Here is a 7,190-nt window from a genome sequence, read left to right as displayed (position 1 = left end):
CGGCCTGTGGCCAGGCGGTGCGACCCCGCTTGGCCGTGCTCTCGGTATGGCCCGACTTACAGCAGCCAAGCACCGACGAAACCAACCGGTTAGACCAATCGCCCTGGGAGGCGGTATGACACCCACGCCTAGAGGTGGGGATGGCGGCGTGGAAAAGGTGGTGTCGGAAGTGACCGGTGGTCATGTGGAAAAGGCAGTGATAGCGTCAGTGGCGTTCGACGCCAAGGCTACAGAATGAAAGTGATTGGGAGGAGGCGCGTATGGGCAGGAGGTGAAGCATCTCGTGAGACTTCTCTACATAAGTGGCCCCGATTTTACGGGAGGGCTATCTTCCTGTAAACGTGAGGGAAATTGGATGGAATTCCAGTAAGAAAAAAAATCAGGTTTATGGAATTTATTGAAAGGCTATTTTTGGATGAGTTTCCCTTAAACAGTTTCTTTTTACAAATCCATGAGCTACTAGAATTGCTCTTAAACAACTCTTGACTTAAGTACCTAGGACACCAGATAGGCACACATGCCATTCAGAAAAGTCAACTTATGCACACATAATAGACACCACTTAGGGCATCTCCGTGCCACAAAACTCCCACAAATGGATGGACAAACGCACCCATACCTTTTTTCCATCCAATGGGGTGCCGCATACGTCTATGGATGGGTCCGGGTATCTGAATTACCAAAAAATGAATGCAAACCTGGGGGAGGTCTACAGGAGTCCCGTCGAGGCAACGAACCTGAAAATGAGTACGAGGGGTATGAACTAAGGGCGGACCCTAGCTACGGGGCAAGCCTAACAATCGGATTTTAGGAGTTAGGGGCCCTCTCGGAGAGGTAAGAACCCTATGTCTCGTGCCGGGGGTCTCGTGTTTTCTCTTAGGGTATAAGATTACATTGGATGTTGAACCCCTTGCCATGGAGCCAGAGAGAGGGTTATATAGAGTGCAACTCGGCCTCATAACTGCCACGTTACAAGGGGGTTAAAGGAGCATAACTACAGTAGTTACTGGTAATGACAACTATAATTATACTTCAAGTCCGACGTCAAGTCACCCAACCGTTGCAGGTACCATGTTACCCCTATGTATCCTGTGCTAGAGTGAAGATAGATGGGCCGACTTGAGGGAAGACGTCCGAGTGCCGTCGGTATACCCGAGTGGATTTCTAGTGGAGCACATCCGAATGCGCATGCGGTCCAGGGACCTTCCAATGATGGTGTGGGACCCTAGGTTGGCCTTAGATGTCAGGTCCTTGACCCTACCAGTAGTAGGTGACCCCATCATTAGCCCCTGAATCAGTTGAGGTTTCGTAGGACGAGTGAGTTGATCCTTTGGCTCGGTCCCAATTCTTGGGGGACACTTGGAGTCCGTTGCCCAATGGTAACCCACTGCGCCTTAAGTGAAACCGCAACGGATTCTGGACTAGAGATTTTTCAAGTGATCAGATAGTGTTGATTGCTTGACAAAATTTGGCGGCATTCATGTGTCCCTCGGGAGAGATAGACTTGAGGTTCAAGTGAGGACATGCCATAAAACTCGAGTGATGATGCTGGCGCGTGGTCTGACTCTCAGGAGAGATGCCACTCTTTATCCCAGAGGAACACCACTGCGGGCCATCTCTGAATCCAAATTTATGAGGCTCGCGCCTTGGAGCCTAGTGAAAGGGCCAAGTTAACCCGCGGAGGGGTGTTAAGTTCATGCCATTGCATCCTGAAGATGACTTCAGCGGGTGTTTACGTGTCCGAGTGCATGATGACCCTTAGAGGGTGGTCGGTTGGGTCGACGAGTGTCCTTTTAGGAAATGGACAGAGAACAATCAATCGGATTGATCCACTGCTGAAATCTTGGGAACTGAAATCGTGCGTGCGTGCGCCGAAGCGGTTACATCATGGCTAGTGGGGAATCTCCGCCCTGAAAATCTGCCATGTGTCGTGTTTTACCTACGCGACGGACCGCCACAGACGTTGTTCGATTGGAAGATCTATGGCTGAGGATCCATGATGCGATTCTACCTATGGTAGAAAGAGTTCGCGGGTTAGGGTAAATTTCAGATCCCCTTTTCTCTCTTCCTTAGAGTTCGCGGATCCATGAATGCTCTATAGAAGAAACTTTGGCTCGCGACGAGCCACACGGAGCCAGGAGAGTGCCCCGCATGAAAAAGCTCATCCGCTAGTTGAGCTAACTTCCGCTCAATCAGTCGGGATGATCCAAAGTTTCTTTCTGTCTGATTGGATCTTAAATTTGCAACTTGCTTACTTTCTTCTATAGCAGAGTTTCCAGCAAATGATATTCCAGGTGCCGGGGGTCGACTGGTCACCCGAAGACGTGGTGAGTGACACAGAACGCCAGCACTCCGAGGAGAGCTATGAGGAGGAGGAGGAAGAGGATGAGGAGAGCACCGAGGAGGACAAGGAGGAAGAGTCCTCTCCGCCGGAGAACGCCCCCAGGGTACACCACACCAAGGCGCAGAATGAGCCGAGTGCTCGAGCGGGTTGTGCTCTGGCGCAGAGTGGACTGAAGCCGACTGCCCCGGCTCCTACACGCATCACGAAGCATGGGTGGGCAGAGGCTGTTGACTCGGCTGAGAAATAGCCCAAGAACCCCAAACACGTTGCCACCAAGCCTCGAAAGGCCGTCATGCTGAGGATGAAGGTGGCAGTGCCAGTGGCTTCGACGTAAGTGTCAGGGACCGAATTTCCTCTTTGCGTGATTTTTGACTCGGCTAATAGCCGAATGACTCTGCAATTTGCAGCAACAACACATCAACGACTTCGTTGGACCCGAATGCCCCCAAGCAAGGCCAGATAGAGGGTGATGCCACCGATGCCGCTACTTCCAAAGATACTAATCAACCAAGTGGTTTATCCTTCGAGTCTTGTCCGATTGATTTGAAGGTTGACCCTTCGTCATATGTGCCGGCGCATCGCTGATGACCCACAAGTATAGGGGGTCGCAACAGTTTTCGAGGGTAGATTATTCAACCCAAATTTATTGATTCGACACAAGGGGAGCCAAAGAATATTCTCAAGTATTAGCAGTTGAGTTGTCAATTCAACCACACATGGATAACTTAGTATCTGCAGCAAATTATTTAGTAGCAAAGCGGTATGGAAGTAACGGTAACAGTGGCAAAAGTAACAATAGCAGTTTTGTAATAATTGTAACAGCAGCAACGGTAAAGTAACTAAGCAAAGAGCAATATGTGAAAGGCTCGTAGGCATTGGTTCAGTGATGGATAATTATGTCGGATGCGATTCCTCATGTAATAGTTATAACATAGGGTGACACAGAACTAGCTCCAGTTCATCAATGTAATGTAGGCATGTATTCCAAATATAGTCATACGTGCTTATGGAAAAGAACTTGCATGACATCTTTTGTCCTACCCTCCCATGGTAGCGGGGTCCTATTGGAAATTAAGGGATATTAAGGCCTCCTTTTAATAGAATACCGGACCAAAGCATTAACACTTAGTGAATACATGAACTCCTCAAACTACGGTCATCACTGGTAAGTATGCCGATTATTGTCACTTCGGGGTTAACGGATCATAACACATAATAGGTGACTATAGACTTGCAAGATAGGATCAAGAACTCACATATATTCATGAAAACATAATAGGTTCAAATCTGAAATCATGGCACTCGGGCCCTAATGACAAGCATTAAGCATAGCAAAGTCATAGCAACATCAATCTCAGAACATAGTGGATACTAGGGATCAAACCCTAACAAAGCTAACTCGATTACATGGTAAATCTCATCCAACCCATCACCGTCCAGCAAGCCTACGATGGAATTGTTCAAGCAAGGTGGTGAGCATCATGAAATTGGTGATGGAGGATGTTTGATGATGACGACGATGACGGATTCCCCTTTCCGGAACCCCGAACGGACTCCAGATCAGCCCTCCCAAGAGAATTTAGCGCTTGGCGGCGGCTCTGTATCGTAAAAGGCGATGAATCCTTCTCTCCTATTTTTTATCCCTGAACATGAATATATGGAGTTGAAGTTGAGGTCGGTGGAGCTTTAGGGGGCCCACGAGGCAGGGGGCGCGGCTACCTCTTGAGCATGCGTTGGTTTTTCCCTTGAAGAGGAAAGGGTGATGCAGCAAAGTAGCGTAAGTATTTCCCTCAGTCTTTGAGAACCAAGGTATCAATCCTGTAGGAGGCTCCTCAAAAGTCCCTCGTACCTACACAAACAAACAAGAACCTCGCAACCAACGCAATAAAGGGGTTGTCAATCCCTTCATGGTAACTTGCGAAAGTGAGATCTGATAGAGATAATAAGATAAGATAAATATTTTTGGTATTTTTGTGATATATTTTGGAAAGTAAAAGATGCAAAAAAAGTAGATTGAAACTTATATGAGAAAAGATAGACTCGGGGGCCATAGGTTTCACTAGTGGCTTCTCTCAAGATAGCATAAGTATTATGGTGGGTGAACAAATTATTGTCGAGCAATTGATAGAAAAGTGCATAGTTATGAGAATATCTAGGCATGATCATGTATATAGTCATCACGTCCGCAACAAGTAGATCGAAATGATTCTGCATCTACTACTATTACTCCACATATCGACCGACTCCTGCCTGCATCTAGAGTATTAAGTTCATGAAGAACAAAGTAATGCATTAAGAAAGATGACCTGATGTAGAGGGATAAACTCATGCAATATGATATAAACCCCATCTTTTTATCCTCGATGGCAACAATACAATACGTGCCTTGCTGCCCCTGCTGTCACTGGGAAAGGACACTGCAAGACTGAACCCAAAGCTAAGCACTTCTCCTATTGCAAGAAAGATCAATCTAGTAGGCCAAACCAAACTGATAATTCGGAGAGACTTGCAAAGATAACAAATCACACATAAAAGAATTCAGAGAAGATTCAATTATTTCTCATAGATAAACTTGATCATAAACCCACAATTCACCGGATCTCGACAAACACACCGCAAAAAGAGTTACATCGAATAGATCTCCAAGAAGATCGAGCAGAACATTGTATTGAGATTCAAAGAGGGAGAAGAAGCCATCTAGGTAATAACTATGGACCCGAAGGTTTGTTGTAAACTACTCACAACTCATCAAAGAGGCCTTGGCGATTATGTAGAGGCCCTCCATGGTCGATTCCCCCTCCGGCGGAGCACCGGCGAAGGCTCCAAGATGGGATCTCGTGGATACAGAAGGTTGCGGTGGTGGAATTAGGTTTTCGTGGTGCTCCTGGATGTTTTCGGGGTACGTAGATATATATATATATAGTAGGAAGAAGTATGTCGGTGGAGCCACGAGGGGCCCACGAGGTAGGGGGGCGCGTCGGCCACCCTCGTGGCCTCCTCGGCTGATTCTTGACGTCCACTCCAAGTCTCCTGGATTGCGTTTGTTCCAAAAAGATCGCTCCCGAAGGTTTCATTCCGTTTGGACTCCGTTTGATATTCCTTTCCTTCGATATACTGAAATAGGCCTAAAAAACAGCAATTCGGGCTGGGACTCCGGTTAGTAGGTTAGTCCCAAAAATGATATAAATGTGTAAAGTAAAGTCCATAAACATCCAAAATAGGTAATATAATAGCATGGAACAATCAAAAATTATAGATAAGTTGGAGACGTATCAAGCATCCTCAAGCTTAATTCCTACTCGTCCTCGAGTAGGTAAATGATAAAAAACAATTTTTTTGATGTGGAATGCTACCTAGCATATTTGTCAATGTAATTTTCGTTATTGTGGCATGAATGTTCAGATCCAAATGATTCAAAATAAAAGTTCATATTGACATAAAAGTAATAATACTTCAAACATACTAAAAAGGCAATCATGTCTTCTCAAAATAACATGGCTAAAAAGTTCATCCCTACAAAATCATATAGTTAGGCTATGTTTCATTTTCATCACACAAAATACTCCCATCATGCACAACCCCAGTTTCAGCCAAGCAATTGGTTCATACTTTTTAACGCGCTTCAGCTTTTTTCAACTCTCACGCAATACATGAGCATGAGCCATGGATATAGCACTATGGGTGGAATATAATATGATGATGGAGGTTGTGTGGAGAAGACAAAAAGGAGAAATTCTCACATTGACGAGGCTAATCAACGGGCTATGGAGATGCCCATCAATTGATGTCAACGTGAGGAGTAGGGATTGCCATGCAACAGATGCACTAGAGCTATAAATGTATGAAAGCTCAACAAAACAAACTAAGTGGGTGTGCATCCAACTTGCCTGCTCACGAAGACCTAGGGCATTTGAGGAAGCCCATCGTTGGAATATACAAGCCAAATTCTATAATGAAAAATTCCCACTAGTATATGAAAGTGACAACATAAGAGACTCTCTATATGAAGAACATGGTGCTACTTTGAAGCACAAGTGTGGAAAAGGATAGTAACATTGTCCCCCCTTTTCTGGGGGGGGGCCCTTTTTTTAGCCTTTCTTTTGTTTTCTTTTTTTTCTTTGGCCTTTCTTTTTTCTTTTTGGCCTTTCTTTTTTTTATAAGGGAAAATGCTCTAATAATGATGATCATCAAACTTCTATTTATTTACAACTCATGAATTACAACTCAAAACTAGAACAGGATATGACTCTATATGAATGCCTCCTACGGTGTACCAGGATGGGCAATGTATCAAGAGTGACATGTATGAAAAATTATGCAAGGTGGCTTTGCCACAAATACGATGTCAACTACATGATCATGCAAGGCAATATGAAAATGATGATGCGTGTCATGATAAACGAAATGGTGGAAAGTTGCATGGCAATATATCTCGGAATGGCTATGGAAATGCCATAATAGTAGGTATGGTGGATGTTTTGAGGAAGATATAAGGAGGTTTATGTGTGATAGAGCGTATCGTATCACGGGATTTGGATGCACTAGCAAAGTTTGCACCAACTCTCAAGGTGAGAAAGGGCAATGCACGGTACCGAAGAGGCTAGCAATGATGGAAAGGTAAGAGTGCGTATAATCCATGGACTCACATTAGTCATAAAGAACTCATATACTTATTGCAAAAGTTTTATTAGCCCTCGAAGCAAAGTACTACTATGCATGCTCCCAGGGGGGAGGTTGGTAGGAGTTAACCATCGCACGCCCCCGACCTCCATACATAAGGAAGACAATCAAAAGAGCACCCTATGCAACAAATTTGTTACACAACTTTTACCATACGTGCATGCTA

Source organism: Triticum dicoccoides, chromosome 6B, assembly GCF_002162155.2.
Source record: "Triticum dicoccoides isolate Atlit2015 ecotype Zavitan chromosome 6B, WEW_v2.0, whole genome shotgun sequence".
Lineage (NCBI taxonomy): Eukaryota > Viridiplantae > Streptophyta > Magnoliopsida > Poales > Poaceae > Triticum > Triticum dicoccoides.
The sequence above is the reverse complement of the archived record's forward strand: the minus strand, read 5'-3'. Positions refer to the sequence as shown.